At 39.8% G+C, this 22,771-nt stretch overlaps 1 pseudogene; it reads left to right on the forward strand.

Annotated features, from left to right (window-relative positions):
• Window positions 1-22,771, forward strand: part of LOC137152986 (dynein beta chain, ciliary-like) — a 201,167-nt pseudogene that overhangs the window by 91,747 nt on the left and 86,649 nt on the right.

Genomic DNA, 22,771 nt, shown 5'->3' on the forward strand with positions numbered 1-22,771 from the left:
ATTTCACTATCTTTCCAGTGACAGGAAAATGCAGTGTCCTACCACATTGAGTTACAAATGCCATATAATGTAATCTTACTAGACTATCTATTTAACTTCTGATCTTTGCAGTGTTAAAAATCATTTGCTGTTGTTGCAAAATTAAGATTATGATAAATATAAATTCTGCTATATATTTCCACTTGTTTAATCTTGTATATTAATTCACTTTTCTGTCACTATATTGAAGTATTAGAGACAAACTATTGTGATTTACAGTAATGTTTAAAGTCTCTAAATTGCATAACATACATCTTTACTTTGTCTTTAACATACGTATGCCTTGATTTATACTGCTGAGACAGTTTTCCTGAGATTTTTTGTAGATTTACTTTTGGAGAAGGGGAAGCCAATTACGCTAATTGGAAATGCTGGGGTGGGAAAAGTAGTCCTTGTGTCTGATAAGGTTACCAGGCTATCAGAAGATTACATGGTGGCCAAAGTCCTTTTCAGTTACTACACAACATCTTTGAATGATGCACTGCATGCTGGGTACAATGGAACAGCTTGAGTGGGACAGATCTGTTCCATCCTTCTGCTGCTGTTGCAAATATGCAGCAAAACGACTAACAATATTTTCATGAAAAATGTGCCTCCTACAAATCAGATTGATAAACTTGAAATATTTCCCCTGACTCAGCTCATTTTCCATGTAGATAGGCTGTATATTCACCTAAAACCTATATGTCTATGGCAACAGATATATCCTTTTGTGCTTTGAGTCAGGGATTTCACATCCCCCCCATTTTTTTTGGCAGAAGTTTCATAGGGAAGTTAATTATGACAATATTTTTTGCTTTTTGCTTTTAATCTTTTATCCTAAGATCTCAAAGCATTTTATATAAACATGACAGGGCAGTCATGAAATCCTGCTCAGTCCTTACACAAACTACTGCCATGAGTGTGTGGGGTTTTTTTTGGTCTGAACAAGTATTAGGGTGGCCAAAGTAAACCACGCAACACCCTTGGGAATTGGGTGAATATTATCAGATCTAGTTACAGATAGGTGTAAATAAATTGCCCAAGGTCATAGTACAACAGTGGTATACTTCAGGTTAGCCTTTAGAATAGAACCCAGGAGGCCTGTGCTATAAGTTCTATATGATATTCCTTCTTGAAAGGGCTCTTATGAAACTGTGATACAGAAGAGAACAGAAATCCTTTTCAGTAATATAAGTGAGAATGTTGAAATTAACAGGCCAAACATATAAAGGTCTCTCCCCTGCAGGTGGATCAGGGAGCATGGCAATTTTGCAATGACTGGAGAGCAGAAGAGATGTCTGATATATCTGGGTACAGTCCAGACTAATGCACAGCTGTGTCACTTCTGCCCTGCAACCTTGGATGCCTTACAATGCCTTGCTGAAGTAGCTCCACCTGGGCCACTCACAAACGGCCTTCCAGCATGCAAGCCACACCCCGATCATCTGTGTGGAAGGCAGCCTGCCAGCCAGACTTGGGTTACACTCTGGCTCTCACCAGCCTTGGTTACACTGCAGTGACCCTAACACACCTTCAGTCTCAGATTTCCCCCCAGAAATGTACCTCCTGGACTGCCTGGCCCTCTCCTGGAGAGTACAAATTATATTAAGTCTATTATTCCTAAAGGGAATAATATGCCAGCTCATTATCATAAATAGTTATTCAGACACTTCTATGTAAACAAATACTGGATTAAATGAAACAACAAAACAAGTTTATTAACTACCAACAGATTTTTGAGTACAAGTAATGAGGCATAGAAGTCAGAAGTGGTTACAAGAAAAATAAAGATAAGACATTTACTAATATCTAACAAACTATATCAGATTCAAGCAAAGTTTCTCACTATATATTTTCAGCAACTTTCCTGACCAAACCCTGCAGGTCAGGACCCTTCCTCCAGAGTTCAATAAATGCTTCCTTTGTCACTTCAGGTGCAGTGAATGCGATGGGCAGGGGGAGAGAGAGGAAATCCTTGGGGTGTTTGTCCCTGCTTTTTATAGTTTCAGTCCCTCCACTTGAAAGCCATTTCCAGTAGGGCACTAGGAGATAAAGAGTCACTGTGGAAGGATATTCCCTGCTGTTTTTTTCTTGCTTGGTTGAGCTTTCTTTGTTTCCATCTCTGCCTGCCTGAAGACTCTGTTTACTGTTTAAATGCAAATTAAGCAGAACACATATTCCTTTGTTTAGGACAGACCTGTTTGCCAGCTTCTATTTGGGCAGGGCTGTGGGGTTTGGGACATGTGTTAATAGCATCATAAAGAGAAATCTTATAAGTTTACCTATAATGTTGCCCCACACATTATATTGGGATGATACTGACTAGTAAGTTAGTAGTTTTCAAATGATGCCTTACAAGACGTGACTTGTACAAAATTACTACAATAGTGTGTAGGGTGTGAACACAGGGGAACATTCTGTCACAAGATGGCATGGCACATATATATCAGCTCACATTCTGTGCACCCATAGTTCTGATTAACACCAAACACCAGGGGCTAATTGTTGTTGGCTCTTGTTCCTCTCCCCTGGAGCAGCCCTTGTTTTGGAGTGGCTGACAGCTGGGTTTTTCCCCTTATTTGAAGGTTATTTTAAATCTGCCAGTATAATTTGGTGAGAGGAGGCCAAATTTGGAGCCTGTCAACTTTGACGGTGTCCCTTAAAGGATTCGAAATGGTGCATAAGGGAGTTTTAACAAAGGAGGGTTTTCAGTTCTTTTAACACAGGGCTATATAATCTGACTTTCTTGAAGCAGCATTCAGTGTGAAGATCCGTCAATAGAAGTTTCAAACTGTGAATATACAATTGAACTTTATTATCCCTTTGTTATTTTGTAACTACATAGGTATGACGGACAGAAACTGATTTGAAAAGAAATCTACAACTGTCAGTATGTCACATGCCTGAATCCGACTGCTGGAAGTTTTCAGTAACTCAGCGTCTTCTGGTAGGTGCTATAAGAGCTGCATTTTGTTAAAATGTGTTTCCTTCCAGGAAGTAAATGTTTCTCATTTGAGCTATTTTAATTTGAGAGTGAGAGGCTTTAACTTTTTATTACACGCTTGCACATGTGGAGCTTGATCCTGCACTGCACAAGTGTGAAGTGACAAAATACAAGCACCAGATAAAAAGTGATGGGCAGGATGGGGAGCGCAGGGAAACCTGATCCTGCTTTAATGAAAGCAGCTTTCAAGTTGTCCCCGCCTAGTAGCAGAAATAAGGCCACAAAGATAAGTATTTGATTAGCGTGATGAGGATCACATTTGAGATATGTCAATGCTCAGCACAAGTGCCGTCCTTTTGACCCTGTAGTGAGTAAGAGAGAGATCTTCAAACTTACTTCTGCTTAGCATGGAGAACTGTCTGTCTGTCTGGCCTGCCTTTAGGGTTTTATTCTGCTTCCCAACACAGTAGTATCTGAACACCTTCCACATAAAACCAATGGCAATAGTGAAGTCCCTAGTAGACTTCATGAAGTCTGGCACTTTTCCTTTTTCAGGGTACAAACTCTCCTTGGGGCAAAGTTTTAGTTTTTAAGATTGTTAATTGGCTTTTGTTAGGGCTTTTGTTGTTTGTGGTTAGTTTCAGGATTGAGTGTTGGTTTGGTATGTTTTTTGTTGATGGGGGTGTATTGGGTCAAAGGGACTGTTAATGAGGTGATTATCTTTCCTATAGTAAAAAGGTCTTTTTCTATGTCTCATGGTTAACCTTGCACACAGGCATGGCTTCCACTTGCACTTGTGCTGGAGTGTAAATCTTGATACTCTCCATGCAGGGACTTGCATGTTCAAAATATTAAGACCTAATTTTCAAAGGAAGGTGCAGTGAGTGTGTTTGTAAAAATGTATGTGTAACAGGGTCTTACTTGAATTGGTGTCGGGTCCTGTTGCTGCCTCAATTTTCCCCTTTCTTTGAGGTTACAAGAATTTATCCAGATTCGTGGGCAAGTCAGATAACATCTTCTTGGGGTCTGGTTTATTAAAAGATCTGATGTCAACTTAAATCAAAATAAGTCTTTCCTTCACGCCTCATTTGTTCAGCCCCTGGCTGGGCTCAGCTGTTCTTTCTCAAAAAACCAACATCCTCCTGTCTGCTGTTTCTTCAACCCTCTTCCTCTTAAGGCATCTGCTCCTGCCTCTCATTGAAGATTGCTCCAGCCAGGATTCTGGGCCTACCCCAAATCCCTCTGTCTTTCTCCTTCTCACTAATTGAGCATGCTACCTTTTATAGGGAGTCCTGCCCTCCCCATGTTGCTATCAGGTTGGCTCACGTGACCCAACCGCCCACAGTCCCATACACAAATCCATCACATTGGGGGAGGGGTGGATAACAAAACACAGGTGGAGCAGAGTCCAACTCCCTAAAAGGGCCAGTCCACCCTATGACAGTGTATTTGTGTGTGCAAGCAGCTACGTGTGTCAGCAGATTTTGAAATTTCACATCTAACCATCCATTTGCATATGGTATTACTGAAATTACAAACACAAATTGCTATTTGCTGTGCATGTAGTTTGAATAATTGACATGCAGAAGGGGACACCGGTGCATAATTAATTAATTTGCACATGCAAATGGTTGTTTCCATACAGAGGTTTGTGGGCTGACCTACTACACTCCTTTTTGAAAATCTGATATTTAAAATGGGCTTATAGTCTACAAAGTGGCTCTAAAATAACACCATGGCACTCTATAGTTATTCTCTCTGTGATTGTTCTACTTTATGCTCTTCTCACTTACACTGGCTACTAACAGCCTCAGCGGTCTGTTGGGACAACTGTGGGATACTGGAGCATAGAGATTCCCTGGCTGCTCCCCATACCAGCTGTAGGAAGGGGACATGGGAATGGCTATATCAATTCTATACCATCTGAGGCTTTCCTTGCACCGGGAAGATCTTACAATAGACAGTTTTCAGGTTGTCTTCTGCCAACAGAGTGACATGAAGCAAACTTACTGAACTTAAGAGGTGAGTCCTTATTTTTGGTGGCAGGATTTATATCTTGGGCTCTGTTCTTACACTTCTCAATACCCAGCTGGATACTGTGAATTTTGCTTCATATGGTTTGCTATGTGATATTCCCCATCCTAGGCAGCAGTATCATCTCTATAGTCCTGATATGTGTTATACTTGGAGGTACATGGACTATTTTTGGGGGGAAGAGGGGTGGAGCAGGCCATCTATGTAGACTTACCCTCACAGCAGTTGTAAGGCTGACATGTTTTCTATTTCTCGTTAGCGCTTGTCAAGTTTTGTTTCGGAAATAGATAATCACTGAGAAATATCTACTCCCAAATCCTTTTCCTGATGCTCCTTGCTTTCACTAAGCAGAAGCAGCCAGAGTCCCAGAAATGTGTGTCCTAGTGTACTTTGAGATGCATCTGAAAAACCTTGCTAAAAATCATTGTAATTTTTCTGAACACTTTTGTGGCTATCATGGTCTTGTTTAAAAGAAAAAAAAAGACTATCATTATATTGATAAGAACCATTAGTGTATTTATAATAAAATAAATAATCAATTATCAATATAATGTCCTTCCTAAGAATTACAGCCACTCCTTCCTGACACTACACTGTTGTGCTAAGTTGTTATCTGCTGTCTTATGTCCTGGCTTTTGCAATTTTTGATGGCATTCAGTCCTCAGAATATCCCAACTCCGTGTGCATTCATTAAACAAACCTAGATTAGCAGGTATTTTGGAGCTAGAACTAGTGCAGTGCAAAAGACTGCACTGCCCTGAGGTCAGGCTCATTTGATAGGTTAAATACTAACTTGATAGTAATTACGATCTCCACAGAGTGAGACAGGGAGTGAATAAGATATTTAACACTGTGTGCTTTGGCTGCAAAAACCTTTTCAAATCCTGCTTTCATTCCCAAGGTTTTCAGTTTTATTAAGAATATACTGGTGATGTTTAAAGAAATAATTATCCTTTTCTCCACTCACTTTATTTTTCTTTTCGTTCAGAAACATTTCGCTGCATTTGCTGCCCACTTCCCAAGAATGGATGGTCTAGCTACCATCTCCAGCAGGATCATCCATTGCTATTTCTGGCATTGGGGCATCAGTTACAGTGCACTGAAATCAGTCAGCATACACCCACACAAGCTGCACTTTGTCTGCATCAGAAAACGGCTCAGAATTTTCTACTCACAGCTATTAGATTCCATTATGTTTTTAATTTAAGAGACATGACACACATATTCCAGGTAATACAGTTCCCTCTGCTATGTATAGGATCAGACCAATCACCCTTTTTCTCCACAATCCATTGTAAATGTTTATATGATTTATGTTACACTTGTTAAAGTCTTTAGTCAAACTGAGCTGGGGACTGCCCTCATATAAATACATACACATAACCCCCGTTAACACCAGGAGTTGATAATCTCCAAAATATTTTGCAATCAGATTCCCTTATGTTAACACACAAGCCATAGAGAATAGTTCAGCACCATGTGTCCCTGAACATCCCCATCAGCAGAAGGATATGTAGGATGCAGGAGCTTCATCTTGGGAGGTAAGGAGTGTATCCCCACCAGATAATGTAAGGAGTGAAAATGTACCAGTAGAATACACACCCTTGCACCTGATTAAAACAGGACTTCAACATTTATGCAGCCATAGAAGAGCGATTTTTTTAAATTGTAAGGCAACTCAGTGCTTGTTGATAATGGACATATCACTCATATGTCAGAAGTTTGTGATTAAAAGTCTAATAGAGGATTTTTACTATGTGTAGGTGTACGGAGTACACCAAACTTTTAGCAGCCATGAAAGCTATCATGATGAAAAGAGGTTCGCATTCCAGACCTCCTCTAAACTGAATTTAAGATGGTCATCCTAAAAGGATCTCTGACAAAGCCTGACATCTAAAGAATGTAGAAACTTCTGCTTTTGCGCTGCACTGAGGTTGCCAGCTTTTTAAAAAGAAAACCGAGCAAACCACAGCCCCCTCCCCTCATCGTGGGGTGCTGTACTCCTTCTGACCGCATATGCAGATTCGCTCTGCCAGTCCAACACCTTTCCTGCAGTTGCTCACTCCACCACTCTCTATCTCACTCTCTCAGGACTCAACTGCTCCTGCTCTGTGGCTTGGCCCTCCAGCCAGGTCACTGTAGTCCCCTTCTTGCAGGGCAACAAAGCCTCTGGGAAGCCACTGTCCCAGGCAGTCTTTCCTCTTCTTGCCCTTTAACGGCACCACTGTCCCGTGGCTGGTAGGGGAACCCAGGCCTGCCCTCTACACTGGCTTCCAGCCCAGGGATCTTACATCAAGCAGTCAAAGTCTGCGCAGTGCTGAACCTTACTGCTGGATCCCGGGGCTACTTTCTACGTTACTGTCTCTCACCCTGATAGTGACAGCAGTTTCTCTCGCTGCAGCCCCCTTCTGCTCCCAGTTCCTTGGCTTTATACTGGCCCTTCCTGTTCTGTCCAGCTGAGCCTCATCTCTAATTAATCCCTGCTCCCTGGATCCTCCTCCAGGTGCAACCTAGGGGGTTAATTGGCCCACTTAGCCACTTAACCCCTTCAGGCCTTGTGTGGGGTAGACACCCCATCACATCCTTATTATGTTGTGCTCCTACTTCCTGTCTTTGTAATCACTATACATGGCTATGTGCTGTGTGTGTCCTTTTTGAGTGTTCAGGGACAATATTACTCTGCACGTTTCTTCAGGGTGAATCTCAAGAGGGATGATCTTGCAAGGAACTGAGCATCTCCTAAGACTCCCATTGATGTTAGTGGGAGGTGAGGGCTCTCATGCTTTCTAAGAAGGATCTTGGAACCTTGCAAGACCTGGTTCAAGTGTAACAATGTCAGTTTGTGCCCAAAATTTTGAATGTTCAACCCAGTTATCCAGCTGTCTTGTGCCGACAATATTTCGCAGGAACTTTCAAAAGAGCGAGTTTTCTCCTGAGATTTCTGATAGTGCCTGTGCTTTGTTGGAAGCAGAAAGCACAAAGGAGCTTGAAAATATAAATTAATGACAGACTATATCAGAAAGTTCAGTGCTTGTTTGATTCTAAAAGTGGGAGAAAGGATTTGGAGGGATGGAAGAAGAACATTCTTATTTTAGTCTCAAGGTGATCTGCCCTCACTATATCTTACTCATTCTGGCTGGCTTTTGATAAACTCACCTACCACGATCGATGTAAGTGAGAACATATTTGGTAGTGTTAGGCTCATAAGAGGCTAGCAAGAATGTGAGACAGCAGTTGTGGGAATCTGCCAGAGTGCGAGGGAGCTTACAATTTGGGACACCTAAGCAGAGCGGACATAGCACATAGTGTTGTTGATAGTGTGACTTTTATTTACAGATACTTAGGCACTTAACTTCTATTGATTTCAAAGGGAGTAAATGCTTAAACACCGGTGAGGATCTGGCCCTTAGATCATTTCTGTAGTTTTCGGGGGCTATTTCACATTCATAAAGGCATGGTCCCTGACAGCTCCTTTTTCTGCATCTGTTTAGATGCAGGCAGTGCTGGATGTTCGATTTTAAGATCTCCTCGTACAACTGGATCAGAAGACCACCAAAGAAGGAAAAATTTTCCCAAGAAACTCCCCTGATGTCAAAAATGCCCAGGGAGGTTCCTAATCACTCCTCACACCAGGGGTAGAATTCTGGGCTTCAATAAGTGTCCCTGAATGAAGGAGTTCGGGAAGGTATGCTTACATGAACCGCCTACTTTGCACTCCATTTGCTGGACCTGCCAGGGTGACACGATGGTGTTAGCTGGCCAAAGTTAATGCCTTTTGCATTAACACTGTGTGTGACAGAATTTCAGCTGCTGAAGCCTAGAGATTAATGACCTCATAACTTTGGAGACAAGTAGACATGGTGGGTAAAATCATGACTCCACTGAAGTTAGTGGGAGTTTTGCCATTCACTTCAGTGGGTCATGATTCCATCCCTGTTATTGTTAACCAATGGTGATCAGTCAGGAAAAATGGAGGATTAGAGTAGGAAAGTGTTAGCCAATAAAAAGTACCCTAAGGTGCCTGGCAAACTGTACAGTGAATTGGAATCAAATTTAAGCGAGATAGTAGGGGACTAAAGACTCACTTATCTGTAACATCACTAGTAGCCCTGGAGCTGAAGTCCTTCAGGTGTATTAGTGGGTTAGTTAGGAATATGTGTCAGAGGTAATAAGGAGGTAGGCAGTGGTGGGGAGAGAAAGACGATCTAGAAAATGGAACCTTATGCAGACACAATGTGGTCCTGGCAAAACATAGTGAGACGGAGTTGAACAGGGGGGAGAGAAGCATGTCAGAGACAAATAAAATAGGAAACATTATCTCAACAAAAATTAAATCATAAATAATAGAGAACAGGAGAAAAAGGAATCACTGTTCTCGAAGCAACCACACAGTCTTATTATATAATTTCTGCTGCTCTGACAACAAGTCGGTAATTGCCTATTAAACACACACATTATGGAAGGCAAATATTCATGTTTTGGTAACCCAAAAATGTATCTAACTGAATGGAGCAGGTAATGGATGTACATGAGTGGAACTATACAAGCCTGCAAACCCCATCTGAAAATCTGATATATATGGACTTTCAAATCATTTGTATGTATCTGATTGCTTTAATCATATAACACCTGTCACACAGTTTATTTCTTTCCTTTTATAATAAACTTTCATTTTAGTTACTAAAGGATTGGCTGGCAGCGTGGTATTTTGGGTAAGATCCAAACTCATACTGATCTGGTACTGTGGCTGACTCTTTGGAGTCAGGAGAACTTTTTTGGGAAAGGGAATAGCGTTTTAATAACTTGTCCATTTACTGGACCTAGTGGCTGATTGGGAGCCTGAGACTGAAATGCAATAATGGGGCTGTGTAGCTTCTTGTTTTTAGCTTCTTCTGATCACCCACACTGGTTATCAAGCACTGTTTTGTGACTGGTTGGTGATTTACTTCAGTGTTAGCCACCAGTTTGGGAGATCTGCTCTCCTTTTGCAGCCTGTCCTGACCTTGGCATTTTCAGGTGATCTACGCTAGGCACAGACGAGTCACATTAGTCCCTCCAGGTTAGAGTTGTGGCTTGTTGGCAGGAATGACGGGGAAATGTAAATTGCCACTGCATGCTGTATCTGGTTTGTGGGTAGAGGATTTCAGCCTCCAAAGATGTCGATTCAGCAGCTTTCACCAGCACTAAAAATTCATTAAACATTAAACATTAAAATTAGGAGAAAAATGTGATAAAGGGTTAAAGTGCTGTGTGAATGCTTGTTTATATCTCTATATTGTTACCCTCAGGGTGTTGATGAGCACGTATTTATCCATAAGCCACTAATTTGCTGCCACTTTGCCCATGGTGTTGGAGAACCTTGTTACTTTCCAGTATCTGATTGGGAGAAGCTGACCAGAATTTTAACAGATTCATTAGAGCACTACAATGAGCTTCATGCTGCAGTGAATCTTGTTCTTTTTGAGGATGCCATACAGCACATGTAAGTTTCCTTACTTTCGGTTGGTATAATGTGTGCGCTAACAAAGATAATCACTGAAGTGCAAATTCATTTAAAGGTGACCTGCAAGGGTATTAAAAATAACCTCGCATATCTTTAGAGCTGTGTGCTGAGTGCTCCAAGTGACCAGGCATTTAGCACTGTTTTAATATAAAATGTAACTATTTTTACTTTTAAAGGTGTCAAGAAACTTAGACCCACTGTGAATTGTTGGCTTCTTCTCAGTGTGACCCCCCCCTCAAGCATGTTGCTGGTCATGTCAAATTCACCATAAAGTCCTGAGGCAGACTGCAGCTTGACCCATCATGATATTTTAAGACTCATTATTACAGCATTACATTGATTTCAAACATTTTACATTTCTGTGTGGGAATGAAATAAAGGCTATTTTAAAAAAATCTTAGAAACCTACACAGTACTCTAGGAAGGGGTCTTAATTAACTCCCCCGGGTTCATTCCAATCTGAAGTGGGATTCTATGGTGGATATGACATCTCCTGTTTAGTCCATGTCAGGAGGTCATTGACAACAGGAGCTATTGATCCAGCGTGTCTTTTTTGCAAGACCTAAAAAACAGGGGCTGGGTGGGAAGGGAACTAAATGAAGATTTACATTTAAAAAATACTAAATCCCCTTTGGGAGGATTTTCTGGAGCATCCATTGTATGTTTTGTAAGCTGATTGTTTATTGATAAAATTATTTTACAAGTCATTTTTAATACCGACTTAAGTTTTGTACCTAGGGAGTCAAATTTAGCTCTGGTTTAACTTCATTGTCTTCTGCTTTATTAGATTTTAATTCTTTGTTACATTTTTTTAGCCCAAAAGTGTGCCAAACACTCACTATCTGTGTAAATTATGATAACTCACATGTGTTAAGATTTGCGGGATCAGTTATTAAAGTTAACCGTTTACTGCTTTTGCATTCCATTCATCTTGAATAGTACAACTAAATCGGCCAGTTAGTTTTGCTTTGTATATAGTGTTTCACCTTTTGGTTTTCATACATTTGTATAATGCTGGTGTGTTTAAGTTCACAAAAGTATAGATGAAATTTAAATCCCCTATCCCCACACCCTGCCCAATAATTCCCCCCTTCATTGAAATATAATACAAAATAAGAAAATATTTCTGTTTGTTGGTATGTGGAACCCCTGCCCTTCCCCCCCATCCTCAAAGCCTAAAATGTGGGTCTGTACCCACTGGCACAGTAAAAAGGCCTCTCAAGATACTTATGAATTGTGGGCAGTATGTTCTATTTTAAGCAATGTCGTTAGATTCACCTTGACACAAATGTAGAAATACAAGTCAATGGTGGAGAATCTCCAAGGAATGTAAAAATCCTTCTTCCACTGGGATCCAGAGCAGAAAGCATATTAGCTCTTCATCTTGTTTGGATTTTTGTTAATCAAGAAAAATGTACTTAATTACTCTGACAGGAAGCAGTGCATGTAGAGGCTGAACTGAGCCTGAGGCCAGATGTCACGTAGTCTGAGACAGCATAAGTTTCTTGTGCTACTTCACTGCTAATAGAGTAGAACCTCATCAATTATGGTAGCTAAAAGAACTCTATATTTTACTCAAGTGGGAATGTAATTAAGCCATATGATAGAGGCTTATCTTTTTACTACAATACAGAGTTTGTTTTGTATTGACACTCTTAAATGATGTTTTTGTTCAACATTTTTCAACATGGAAATTACAGGAACAGGCAAATTGGGGAATATATAGACCCGGTCATATCTAGGTCACCAGTTTGAATTCATCCAGTGTCAACAGTGACCAAAAATCACTGCCATCTGCTGGCTGTATTTGAAGGTCATCTCAGTCCAGTTCCTAGTGGATAGGTGTCCACATCATACAGATTACCAGTGGCACTAATTGGCAAGCCCAGCAGAGAAGCCAGAGACTGACTAGGCATATATAGAGACAGGAGGCCTCTGAGGTATTCTTTCCAGGTCAGAGTTTAGGCACATGGTAGGGTTTTGTGATGATGTCTGCAGCGGTCCAGCCCATGGCTTCACACACCTATTCTGTGTATAAATTAAGGGATTGGGAGCTTTCACAGGTATTGTGTTTTTAAAAAATTGTAGGAATGACATCATTAGTAGAGATGGGCCCAAAACAAAAACCTCCGATCCAAGTCCCACCCCCAGATATTGGGAGGATGGAAATCACACTAACATTTTCTAACCCATAATCTTTGATCGATTACATGCTATGGAAATGTTTGCTATCAAGTAAAAATAAAAATATTGTAAATAATCTAATCTCATTTCCATAGGTGTCAGATCAGCTGCATTCCTGAGGCCCCGTATGGCAATGCTCTCTTCCTTGGAGATGGAGGTAGGGGCAAGCAAAGCTTGTGCTGCTTAACAGCCTATCCCAGCTCCTGGAAGTTTTCCAGATAGCTTTTCATAAAGGATATGCTATTCATGGTCGCCGGGTAAAAGTTTTAATTTCTTTTGACATACCGTTTTTATTCATAGAATTACCCACTTTCTGTCAGCCAACGGTGGGAGATTACTTGCCATTTATGGGCAATGAAGGACTCTAGTTAGTTTGTGTGTATATATGTCTGTGCACAGTGGTGGTAACTCAACACATGATTGTGGGTTTTGCTTCTTCCCATCACTACAGTAAAAGTTGTATGTTGTGACCCTAGATGTGCTCCCTATATTGACTGGTTTCCTCCCTTACCAGAGGAAACCACCAATAGCTTGTTAAGATGACTTTCTGTCTGCTTTGTGTGTGTGGTGTAAAGCAGCTGAAACAGGATATGTCACAATGTGTGTATTTTTTAAAATTGTTTTCTGTCTCCTTTCTTGTCTTTTATCTCACAGTCTCTGCTAAGGAATTACAAACCAAATATCATTTAATTCTGAGTTTAACTTTCAAACTCTGCGTTTGAGAGGATTAGAAATTAGGCAAGGTGAATTCACCCAGCCTTAGCATGAACTAATTCACTAAAGTGCACATAATATTTTAAGCTTAACTGTGGCCAGCTTTTATTTGTGACCTAACCATGGCAATTGTTCATGCTGGCCTGTAGCCATAACATCTTGACCAAGGGCCAAATGTATTAGCTGAAAGTCAGTGGACTTGTATTATAGAGTAATTTAGCCTCAAGAATATATATATTAATTAGTGGATAACTTTATTTCATATTTCTGTAGTTCACTGAAGGGATGGGACTTTACCCCATTGTGACTGACAGATTAAACTACAAAATGTATAACCTTTAGAAAATAAATGGTCAAAACTGTAATGTTGTTACTAATTTCCTAAATGCTTATTTCTATAAAAGGGTAGAAGAGCTCCAAGAAGCATCTAAGTAACTATGAATATATCCATAATTATAAAAGTAAAAATAAGTGTTTTTAAATTTATTATGTATAATAAAATATAAGTGATTAAAGAATATTATGTAATAGAGTTCAGCTATCAGAAACTCAAGCTACAGAAAAAGCTTTGTTAGTGTTCTCATCAGCAGAATCCTGGGATCAAGGAACTAAGAGGTGGGTGGTGGTCTTCTCTTTCAGTGTTTCATCCTGGGGGAGTTAATATTATTTTTTGTCTTTGATTTTCTGAGCAAGATTCCACTCTCAGATGCATGTCTAGTACTCCTACTGAGTCACATGCATCTGAGGGCAAGATGTGGTTTTAAGGTACAGAACAATGGCCAGTGTAGATGATTGGTGTTGGGCTTGAACTACAAAGTTCAGATCTGACCTTTTGCAGAGTTTGGGGCAGATGGTGTTGGTGGTTGGATCAGGCTTTTGACTCAGGCTTACCTGCAACTTACTTGGAGTTGCATCTTGACTACTAATGGTAAATACAATTTTTGCAAAACACCTGCTATCTGTGAGAACTGATAAAATGTGAAGTAATGTTAAAGTAGTGTTTTATGTAGATACTAAGCAGCTACGTATCTTTTATCTCAGGTGGACAGGGAGCTATGCAGGGCAATCCATCCATAGAGCCACTTTGCAGGGGACTGAAAGATACTTGCATACAAATACAATGAGCCAGCAGAAGGCTTGCATTAGCATTTGATAGTCAAAGTACTGCTGTGGTTTTTTAATCAATGTGTTCTGCGCTGGGTCTGCGCATGCCTTTGGTGTCCATGCTTCCCCATGTAAAAAACAAGGAGAAAATATGCCATGTGAATGATTTGTTCTGAGCTAATGTCTCTTTTTTTTAACTTGGATTCTCATGCCTGTGAAGATTTGTCATCTTCATGAATTTTTAAGTGCAGTTCCAGGGGTGGCTTAGATGAAGTGATCTTCATGGCAACAACACTTTTTTGTTAAGGGCTCTGTGGCATCTAAGCAATGTCTGGAAGACAAACTGATGACGTTTGCTCTGAAATTATGAGACGTATTGTCCCTAGGTATCACCAAACTGGTGGCACAGAAATAAATGTCCAGATGTTTAAACCCTGGCCAATAGCAATTCGTTCCTTGTTCTCTATATGCAATAAATAAAGTAATAAATAGAAATGTAGTTTTACTATAAATGACATTAACATTATTTACCAGCTGTAACTTATTGGTGGAACAAAATGTTCAACAGCTGCAAAATTACTAAAGAATGTGCCATGTTTATCTCTGTTGCAACTATACTAAATTTAGAGTAATACTAGGGGTTAACTAGGCCCCAGATATGATATGAGCCTATAGAATTACTGTAGCTTTGACGTTCCCTATGGTCTAGAAAATAAACAGATATGATCAATATGCCATGGAAGTCAGTGAGGCTCTGTGTGGATGCACCCACGTGGTTCTCAATGCTAGATCAGTGCCTGACTGAATGAACCAACTATACATTGTGTTCACCTGCTCTTAGCCTGGTCTAAACTGTGCGTCTCAGTTTAGAGTTGCATGACCTTTGAGGTTTCAGCAGATGCACAAATATTGTATCTCCGTTACTTATCTAGAAACAACAGTACAAAAATGTTCCTCTATCAATCCCAGAGATATGAGTCAGAGTTTTTCATGAATTGGTCCCTTTTCTGATTTATGGACTCCATAGCATCACAGTTTGCTTTTCACAAAACATCATATACTCAAATTGTATTTGTACTTTTATAATCTGGCTAAAATGTATCTTCCTGATATTGACAACGATTTAGTTCACCATCCAACTCCCCTCAACCCCCTTTCAAAAATGCTTGTTTCTCTGCTTGTCTCTTACTAGATAGAGTCGTCGTATCCCCTCTAGAATCCCAGCACTTTACTAGACAACTAAACAGCATACAGGAAAACATTTGTGATGGGAAGTAGGAAAATATTGTATGAGGAACAATTACCATGGGTTTATAGGGTCATCAGCAAGCTGATCTGAGAGCAAAATGATTGTTCACTTTGTTGGGTAGCCTTCCCCATCTTTCTTTGTGACAATGGCTAGATCTTCCAATTGTTAATTATGTACTGCCCTCTAGGGATTTGTGTTTTGCTTGTGGCAACCTGCTTGCAGGTCCTAAGGGATCCATTTATTACAGTCTGTATTTCTCATATGAAATGCTTGCTTCTCTTCTCTTCACCTTTTTTTGACCTTGTTAGTAACTTTGAATAGCTCCTGTTCCAGATATCATTATTTTTAAGTTGCTTTTTAACCTTTTCCAGGTTGTGGTGTTTTTGTTTGGTTTGTTTTGACTATTGGCACCTTGCTTGTCCTGTGGGTGTGTATTTTGTATTCAGTGGATTTTAAGTGTCCATGTATGCATGTATCTTTATAGGGAATGTGTGCATATATGAGTAAATATAGAATAAAACAGAACTCTTTCCCATTAATTTAATAAACAGATTTTTAATTTTTGATATTTCCTAGGGAGTGTTTTTCTTATTAATGTTTATATGTACTCAGATTGTGGAAGTGATCTATAGTATTTCCTGCTTCAGAGTGATGTTGCCACCCTTTTATTTTAAAGTCGGAGTGAAGAATGTCAACACTGTTTCTTCACACAATGCTCAAATACCCTATGAATGTTTTCTTGTTTTAACTAATGCATCTAGCATCAGGTAAAAAATAACAGTAATAACAATGAAAACTAGTTTCTGTTGCACTTAAGAAAGTATAGATAATAACTCAAATAATGCTAGTTAAGAAAACCACAGGAGAAATCTTTTCAGATTTAAAATAAAGTACATTGATAAATATGTTAATGATCAAATGATCAAAACAGTTCAGAAATAGAAGATCTTAAAATGAACAAAGGACAGCAGGTTTTGAATAGGCTTCATCAGTGGAGGGGAGAGGTCAGCTGTGGAGATTAGTTATAGGAGCTATTAAGTCACCTCTGTGACACCAATAGAACAGTTTAACATAATCATGTGCAATCAGTAAAAATGCTGTTTATTACAAAATGTTTTTCCCTTTTAATATTGTTATTTAAAATGGTGCAATGTAAGGTGTGCGCACACGCATTTCATGAGTACAGAGTGTCAGTATTAAAGATTTGTGATGCTTTCATGACATTTTTCAAAGTAAAAAATTGTGGGGAGATACCCTGCCAAACCTACTTCTACCTAAGTAGCTGAAGGCTTGCTTTTGTATTCATGAGGCTGGGTATCATAGACACTTATGAGCGATAAAATGTTTAATGAGCCCACATCAAGCATGGTAATCTGCAGTCTTGCATTGCACACCTGGGTTTGGGTGCATTTGGCCTTCTTAATAACTTGATACCTAACAAACCATCTCTTAGGAAGTGCATATTATAGAGTTCTAAGAATTAGAAAAAATGGGTGAGGGATTATCTAATAAAATACTTTAGCGTTGACTTACAATATGCAATACTTATCTTTTGATGTCAAGTATTTACACTACTGTGTCTCCCATATTGATACGAAGGGTGGTCTGAGGAGGAGGTATCTGAATCTGGATTGATTGTAGGCCAGAGTTTGGAATTAGGATTTCAGGCTGAACTAGGAGTAGGGTTGGTATTCAGGTTTGAGAACTCTGAAATCTCACCAGCTCTTTCCATAAGGCTTAGGCCCAAATTAGTATAAATCGCACAAGATCCACTTCCTCCAGCCCTGAGCTTTCCTTCACCTTGGGTGAAAAATTTGTGAGAATGGATTTCCATCATTCTGAGCCACATCCAGATTGGATTTGGTAATAGGGGTTTCAATGGGAATTAGATGCCTAACTTGCTCAGGTGCTTTTGAAAATCCCACTAGGCATCTATCTGCATCTTTACACACCTAAGACCTTTGTAAGTTTGGCCCAAAGTGTCTGTGTGTATGTGTGTGTGTATAGGTGTATGTGCGGGTCTATATGCATTGCCCAACAACTTTAATGCAAAGTAACTCTTGACAAACAGTGCCTCATTCCCCTCTAGAAATAAGTTTCAGCTAGTGCTGCCTTATAATAAACAGAACTGAGGAACAACTCAGTAAATGTGCCATTTTATGGGGTGTGTTGTGTATACTCATTTGTCAGCATGGACTCCAGCTGCACTTCCCTGCATTAGTCAATACCGCTGTCATTTGCATAGCGATTATTGGCAGCAGGTTGCCACAGCTCACACTATGACATGAAGAGTTGTGGATCTGCACCCAAAGGGATCACGGACCCCCTCGTTTCTGTGATGAGTTGTGTGGGTTTGCAACTTGAGGAGCACAATAGTCTATTCTTGCTGTGGGGATTTACAGCAGGCTGGTAGCAGACATGACAATGCTGGGGTAAGTGCAGATGTTGTTCCAGAGGGAATTCTTTGGACAAGGGGCATGGGGTGGTACCATCAGGCAATCTGGAGTGATAAGTGGATGGTAGGTGAAGTGGTCAAATAGAGGCTTGGTGTAGCCAGCTGGTGTTCGCTAAACCCACTTAAAGCTGCCTTTTCCATTACTGAGGACATGGTCTGACAGTTTTTTATTTTAACCATAAGCTGTGTCTCTGCAGGGCTCCATCTCTTTGGGAAGAAGAGAGCACTAAAATGTCACTCAAAAAGAGTAGAGTGGGTGTGTGTTGTAACTCTTTATTGCCTGACTTTGTGGGTTACGCATACATGCACTCAGCATTCTGGAAGGTTATGGTTTTGGGCAGTGAGTTTTCTTTGTCTTGAGGAAGTGGTGGTAGAGAGGTGGGTGTAAACTGAGAGCAGAAGGAGGCTTCCAGGGAACACCTCAATGCCACTCAGCTACCAGCTCTGCCCTCCTCCTGGTTCTTACATGCCCCCAGTAAGAGTTGGGGAGGAAGGAAAGTGGTAACCAACAGGCTGTGAGGCGCACACCTATCAGCTAGAGGCAGCATGGGGAAGTGAGGGGAGCCCCAGACACTATTCCCCTTTGGGCGCTATTGTAGTGGGAAGGGACACGCTGCACAACCCTCTATAGCATAAAAGGATTGTAGAGGTGTGAAGTGACCCATTCATCTCAGTTCATCTGGAAACCCCATGGAGATGAATTCAGCATGATACAGTAGCTCTGAGAGGTGTGAAATGACCCATTCACCTCAGTGGGTGTTCTCCTTCACCCTCTCCCAAAGTCTGTACCAGTCCCTGTTGTCAAATATCAGTTTTCAAGATAGGTTTGGTAGGCCCATAGATTTTAGAGCAATTTGAATATTAAGATCAGCTTCTTATTACGAGGTGCGACATTTGAGGAATGCCTGCATCAAGAGTATCCCTGCCCCTGTCAGGCATACCAATATTCAAGATAATCTCATTATGCACATGGATTTTAAAGCATTCTGAAAATTAAAAGCAGCTCATAATATGGGGACCATATATTGAACTCTTGATCAAATAACCCCAAATCCTATTGTAGCACAGCAATATTATGCTAGGGCAGTAGCAACATGACAGTTAAGATTATACCAGGATTTCCATTTTAACAGAAATGAAAACGATCTAGAACATTCTTTATCTTGGGGTTAAAATATTATTTCTAAGCGTTTATTTTAGTTTGTACGCTGCTTGAGTTCTTTTTTTTTTCCGATAGCTGTGGTGTGTCATGACTGTTATAAAAAGGGCCACGTGCCTAAGATTTTTCTACTGTCTGACATTTCCTTCAGACCCCCTTTTCACAGGAACTACAGCTCTTTAATGGGTAAAAGTGATAGGGTGATCACTTGGTCTGTATTGATTGGATGGAATTATTGTAGAAAGTAGAAATTTGTTTTCTGTATTTTATTTTTCATGTTTTGAAATAGTCAGTGGCACCTTACACCAGTCCTTAGAATAGAGCTCTGTCCTATGGGTGCATTTCTTAATACTCAGCAACCACTTTGAAATGGATGAAATTATGAATGAAAGTCACAGTTTCTTGATTTGCTTTGCTCACACACAATCCCATTGTTCAGGAAACAGGTGATCAGCATGGGGTATGATTACATTACCCTAATGCTCCTGCTTACTAGAGACTTTCATCTTCCCTTTATTTAATTAAAGTTGTTTTCCTTGACAATACTTTAAAAATAAAACCAGAATTTGCCTGGTTTGCCTTTAACCAGAGTTAGAGCACTTTGAAATATTGGCTCTTAAACCAGAAGCTTTGTTCTCAGATCAAATCTTCCAGAATGAACCCTGGTGGAATGCAGGAAGACATCTACCGATGGGCACAACACATTCTCAGAAAGCCGCTAAGGGCAGGTATGTACTTACAGTACATGAGTACCACTCAGATTCAGTGGCCACAGCATGTCACCATGAGTCACCCACTTATCCTGCTGTGAGGGTGCCTGCAATAACACTGTAATCATACAACAGAGCCCCAGTTCTGCTGTACATCCACAAATGACTTTTTCTGGTATGTCAGCTTGGTTTGAGTCACACTGTAGAGCCGACTTTTACCTGGAATAACTTCATAAGTATTTATTAATCAGTGGGTGCCAGACAATAGTTGAGATCACTCCCAGCTGGGTGATATCAGTTTGGGAGGATCAGAGTCATAGTTTGAGTCCCAGATGTGCGCAAAATAAAAAAAATAAAATTAAAAAAAAAAGCTGTAAGAACAATAAAATTCTGGTTTCATATTAGTTAGGGGGCCTGTATCTCTAAAATCCCTTAATCAAGCAACCTCAATTTCGGCTGACTAATCCTACCCTGGATCCCCAAGAGACACAGCAATTTTCAAGATAATCTGAGTCAACATATGGATTTTAGAGCATTTTGAAAAATGGGCTTTAAACAGTAAACCAGTCTCAATGTTAACTATACTGGTGCTACTGCTCCAATATAATATATACTGTGAGAATCTAACACCTACTCGCATATGACAATGACATTGAAGGAGATATGGATCCATACTTCCATCATCTAGACCATGGTCTGACATGTTTTATTTTCTTCCCAGGAATGAGTTTGTCAAACTATAAAGAGCCATATCAAAAAGGAAATGTATGGTAGTGTCTCTTTAAAATTTCAGTTATAAAAATAGAAAAGCTCAAGTTTATTCCTGCTTATTTTTTTCAGCTGGCTAGTGATTTATTAGACAGGATTAGAGTGCATTTGCTGTTTCTCACAGCTTTTGATGGCTAAACAGGGAAAAAACTAAGGCAACTAGAAAGAGTTAGAATTAAGTGGCAGTCCTACTGCACTGCATATTTTTTAAAAGGGTTCTGGGGCGCAATATATTAAAATTCTCTATAATTAATCCTTGTTTGCCAGGAAAATATTCAACCATGTCAGGAAATTATCTGTGAGGAATAAGCATTTTCCTTCCCCTGTCCCAATTTGTGTTTTGGTGGGAGGGGGAGGAAAAATGGCACAGATGCATTCAGCATTGTATAAAAAGTATGTACGGGCATTTCAGTCACTGATATTTCACTATGTTCTGATGCTAATGTAAGATATGTTGTGTTTGCATTTATAATTAAGATGAACAGATGGTGAAGACTTAGTTTAGAGTACTACTGTACATCCATTAAAATAATCTCTGCTGACAGTGATGCTTCACTATAACAGGAATTTAATTGCATATATATCACATACACATGAGAGAGAATTCTGTCTTTAGCCATTTGCTCCATTAGGACAGCAGTAAGAATTTACCAGAACAGGATTTGTGCTAGAGACTCCATAGAGTAACAGATGCAGCGCTGCAGACTGTACTGAATTGCATTAATTAATGAATACTCTAAGATGACTCAAAGAGAAAGCACTGAATTAAAATATGAGATTTCTTATTTTTTAAAAAACACATTTTTGGAGGGGGAGTGGAATCTGTGCCAGATGTGCCAGATTCTGATTCTATTTTTACCATGAAGTCACGCCACTGGCTTTACTTGAGTTACTTGACCTAATTCCAGTTCAGAAAGGTACCTAAGCACGTTCTTACCTTTAAGCATGTATGCTGTATCTCAGACTTCAATGGGACTGCTCATGTGGTTAAAGTTAGGTAGGGGCTTAAGTGCCTTACTGAACTGGGACCTTAAACTGCTGTAAGTGGGAGCAGAATCAAACCCTTGTCTGCGTGTTTGTTTTATATGGAAGCTACAAACATGGCATTTTGCAATTCATTATTCTTATTACTGGTTGCATTATAACATTTTGTACTTTTCAGTTGAGGATCTCGGGTTCACAAACATCAGTTAACAAACGGAGCCTCACAACAACTCTTTGAAGTGGGTACAATTTCTTAGCCTTTGCACAGATTGATAAATTGAGGCACAGAGATGCTAAGCAGTAGTTTACTCAACGTAATACAGCAAATCAGCTGTAGAAGCACTAATATATATAAAGCCCTATGGTTTTTTTTAACTATACCACATTCCGTTTTATGCGATTGCTGTTCTTTCGAAAGTAAAATCCATTGAGCTCAGATTTTGGGGGGAGGGGGGAATGGTCAGAAACCTCTGCCACCCCTGACTCTGGTTTACTGGAAGGAATGCTCTTTACACAGTCATTGTCATCTGTAAAACTAAATTATTATGGTAAAAACAGGAAGACTAAAATATCTCCATAAGCATTAATTGATCTAAATTGGTACTGTTTGCAATTTAAAGGAATATAAAGAGGGTGGGGAGAAAAAACAGGCTGGGAGCCAAAGGACCTAAAAAGGCAGCAAGTTTTAGAAAACATTCATTTGACTAATTTGCCCAACTTAATAAGGAAAGGATTGTTTTATTTTGAGATATAGAAATAATGATTGATTAGATGGGCATTATATTTACAATATGTGGGACGAGTAAAGGCTGTGAATGGATATAGAAAATATCTCACTGAGAGTGGAATAATCCATGAATCATGGGAGGCAGAGCACAAAATACCGACTCACCAACATACTGAGAAAGGGTTTAAATAATAACCAACCAAATCTTGGAATAG

Source organism: Emydura macquarii, unplaced genomic scaffold (assembly GCF_026122565.2).
Source record: "Emydura macquarii macquarii isolate MOO-44397 ecotype Brisbane River unplaced genomic scaffold, CSIRO-AGI_Emac_v2 contig_1253, whole genome shotgun sequence".
Classification (NCBI taxonomy): Eukaryota; Metazoa; Chordata; order Testudines; family Chelidae; genus Emydura; species Emydura macquarii.